This window comes from Crocodylus porosus, unplaced genomic scaffold (genome assembly GCF_001723895.1).
Source record: "Crocodylus porosus isolate Cpor-Errol unplaced genomic scaffold, CroPor_comp1, whole genome shotgun sequence".
Taxonomy (NCBI): Eukaryota; Metazoa; Chordata; order Crocodylia; family Crocodylidae; genus Crocodylus; species Crocodylus porosus.
Window position 1 is genome coordinate 2,883,392 of NW_017728945.1, and position 3,890 is coordinate 2,887,281.

Here is a 3,890-nt window from a genome sequence, read left to right on the forward strand (position 1 = left end):
CTAGCTCCCAGTACTTTAAAGAAAAGCCCTGGTGCTCACCGGGTGCTGCTGGGTGGAGGCCAATCCCCACTGTCCCACGCTACATGGGGGGCTCTGCACAAGCCCCCTTGACTCCCCCCCAACTCCCCCAGCTCCTCCCCCTGGCTGCCCCGCCTGCCAGGGCTCTGGCCCTTTAAGAAAACAAAAAAAGCAGAGGAAAGCCAGGGGACTCACTGATCCTGGTGCAGCCTTGGGGCTTTGGGGGCTCATGCAGAGCCCCCACGTGGTGTGGTATAGTGGGGATTACCCCTGCCAGCAGAAGTGGTGAGTCTGGGGGTTTCTTCAGGTTGTTTTTTTTCCTTAAAGGGCCAAAGCTGGCTCGTGCGGGGTACCCATGGGGGGGCTGGGGAAGCAGGGGGGTGGGGTTTGGAGACTCATGCAGAGCCCCCCATGCAGTGTGGAGCAGTGGTGGGCGGTGGGGTTTACTCCCTGCCTGGCAGCACCTGCTAAGCTGAGGCTTTTCCCCCCCCAAGTGTCCGGAGCTGGGGTAGGCGGGACAGCCATGGCTGGGCTGGGAGAGGGACCGGGGATGGGCCTGCTTTGAACTGATTTGGAGATTCGGCCAAATTGAATCAGGACAGTGATTCGAATCAATGCATCGAATCACTGTCCCCCAAATCGGCCGAATCTGAATCCAAAGTGAATACTAGCCACTTCTCACAGGCCTAATGGGTACTATCTTAGCCTTCTTGTAGTCATTAGAGACCATAGGTGATGTGTAGGGGGAGACATGGGGGGGGCATGTGCCCCCTCTGAGATTGGCCCTCACTGGCTGGGGAGTGGGGGGTGACAGCTGGTGCCCCCCTGAGAATGTGGGGGTGCCAAGAGAAGCACCGGCAGCACTTCTGGGTTTGGCGCTGGCACTTCTGCCAATGGTGACGATCAGTCACTGAGGGGACCCCCAACCCTAGTCAGTAATCAGCTGCCAGTGTACCCCCAAGAACAGGAAGCACCAGTCGCCCGTGTTAGGGACCACTCCTAAGTTCCACGACTCTTTGAACTCCATCACCAGAGGCTCCACGACAAGTTCAGTCAGTTCTTTCAGCACTCTCAGATACAGGCATAGGCAGGGAGAAAAAAAAATTGTGGGGGCTGACTGTATGCGCATGCACTGTGCAGGGATTGGGCTCAGGGCTGGGGTCCGCTGCACCCATATGGCTGCTCCTTCCCTTGTGCTGATTCAATTCGGTCATTGCCCGACACCTGTGTTCACTGCCCCCCAGCCCTGCACCGGCCCTGGCTGCCTCCCCACACCAGCTCCAGTCCAGGCTTAGTCCCACACCATCGGGGGGGTGGGGGAGGGTGGGGGTGGAGCTGAAGTGGGGCCAGCCTTGGCTGTGTTGCCAGGCCAGAGGAAACAGTGCCCCCGGGACTCCTGCTCCATCTAAGTTGTTCCCAGGAAGAGCCCAGCAGCTCCTGCAGAGTCGCTGCACTGGGAAGCCAAGGGTGACACATGCCCCTCCCCCCCAATCTTTGCACAGGGCAAAGGCAGACTGCAGCTGCGAAGTGAGCTAAGCTCTGCCAGCTCCCTGCTTCTCTTGCTCACTGTAGCCTTTGAAAGCGGCGCGGTGCCATGTGTGTCCCACTGCTGGCGGGCTGGGCAGTGAGGCACACGGCACTCTGCTGCACCACTTTCAAAGGCTGCAGCAAGGCACAGAGCAGTGACAGCCCAGCTCGCCTCACAACTGCAGCCTGCCCTTGCCCCGTGCAAAGATATGGGGGGGCCATGTGCCCCCCTTGGCTCCCTGGCACCACAACTCTGGAGGAGTCACCATGAATGGGACCAGGCTGGGTCGTGGGGCAGAGTCCAGTGGTTCATCCAGGGCTGTGGCACATTGGAGTCAAGGGGTTGGAAGAATGTGCTGCCCCTCTCCAGCTCCCCCGCAGTGTGTGCAGTGGTGGGAGCTGCCAGGCTCCAATTGCCCCATGACCTGACCCAGTCAGGGCCCCATTCTCCTTGAATAGGGCTTTGGCTAGATAGGGTCATGGGACAATCTCCACAGTACAGCAGGGAGCGGGGTAGGGACAGGGCTGAATCACTCCTGCAGTGGGGGGTCTTGATCTCCCCACCCCCAAGCCAAGAAACTAAAGCAAGAAACCTTACCAACCTACCTGCTGTGCTGGGCTGGCTGGCTGCAAGCCTGCCACATCCCGCCCCCTGCTGCAGCAGCCTGGGGCCAGGTTACTCTGGCATTTGAGGGGAATGAGCCCCATTAGCCCACCCCTTCTGCTGCCTATGGATGCAGGTCATCTGGCCCAGCTGACTTGCAAACATGCAAATGTTCTAAGAGTATCTTCACCTGTACAGGACTGATTGTATGTGGACTGCTGTCATCACCGTGTTCTCTGGGCCTCTGGACAGGTGACAAGCTCTTGCCTGGTTTCAGGAATACTGATTTGAAAGTAAATATTAAGGAGCTCTGCCTTTTCATGGGGATCAACTGTGAGCTTCCCCTCTGGATTCGGTAGGGGTGCCACAGTGGAGCTTGATTTTCTTCTTGCTATCTATGTATCTATAGAAGGACTTGTTGTCAGCGTTTCCTTAGTTTCGCTTGGGATGCATTGGTTGATGCATGCCAGCATATTGTTTGCTCTGCTAACTGTAGCTTCCAGTTGGTGGCTCATATTCATTTTATGATCAATTATGACCCCCAAGTCCCTTTTGGAAGTGGTGCTAGCTGAAGCACCAGCTCTTTAGCTAGGTGATATTACCTCAGCAGCATCCCTGCAACAACTAGCTTTGCTCCTCAGGGCCTGCTCTTATACTGAGGCTGCTCAGCCCTGCTCCAATCAGGCAGCCTCCTAGCTGTCACATGACCACCAGGTTGGCTTGGCAGTCACCTGGTGTTCTTTGAGGGGGTTAACAAACATATAGAGAAAGGGGATCCAGTTGACATATTGTATTTGGACTTTCAAAAAGCTTTCAGTAAAGTCCTTCACCAAAAGCTTTGTAAAACTGCTTTGCCATGGGATTAGACGGGAGGTTCTTTTGTGGACTGCGATCTGGTTAAAAGAGTAGGGCTAAACGATCAGTTTTTAGGATGAAGGGAGGTTAAAAATGGGGCCCCACAAAGACTGGTGCTGGGCCTAATTTTGTTCAATATTTTCATGGGTGATCTGGAAATGGGGGTGCATGATGAAATCTCCAAGTCTGCAGATGGCACCAAATTATTCTGGGTAGTCTATTCCCAACCTGATGGTGAGGAACTGCAGAAAGATTTCATCAAACTGAGTGAACAAAAAAAAGGCAGATGAACTTCAGTGTCAAAAAGTGCAAGGTAATTCAGCTGGGAGAAAATAACTTCAGCTATATGTGCATAATGCTGGATTCTGAACGAGCTGTTAGGCCTGTATGAAGCAGCTAGTATTTGTTTCAGATTCAGATTTGGCCGATTCGGGGGACAATGATTTGATTTGTTGATTTGAATCACTCTCCCAAATCGATCTGGTTGAATCTTATTCGGAGATTCGGCTGCTACCAAATCACGCAGACCCATCCCCCGCCTGCTCTCCCAGCCCTGGCAGTGGCTGTCACACCCACCCCAGCTCACTTGGAAAAAAAAAGCCCCTACACACCAAGTGCTGGCAGGCAGGGAGCAATCCCTGCTGACCCCCACTACCCCATGCTGCATGGGGGGGTTCTGCATGAGCCCCCTGACCCCCTTACTGTCCCAGCTCCCTCCACAGCTGCCTCACCCGCCCCAGCTCTGGCCCTTTAAGAAAAAAACAAGAAAAACCCCAGACTCACCGTTCTTGCCCAGCAGGGGACAATCCCTGCTGCCCCAGGCTGCATGGGGGGCTCTGCATTGGGGGCTTCTTAAAGGGCTGGAGCTGGGGTGGGTGGGGCAGCC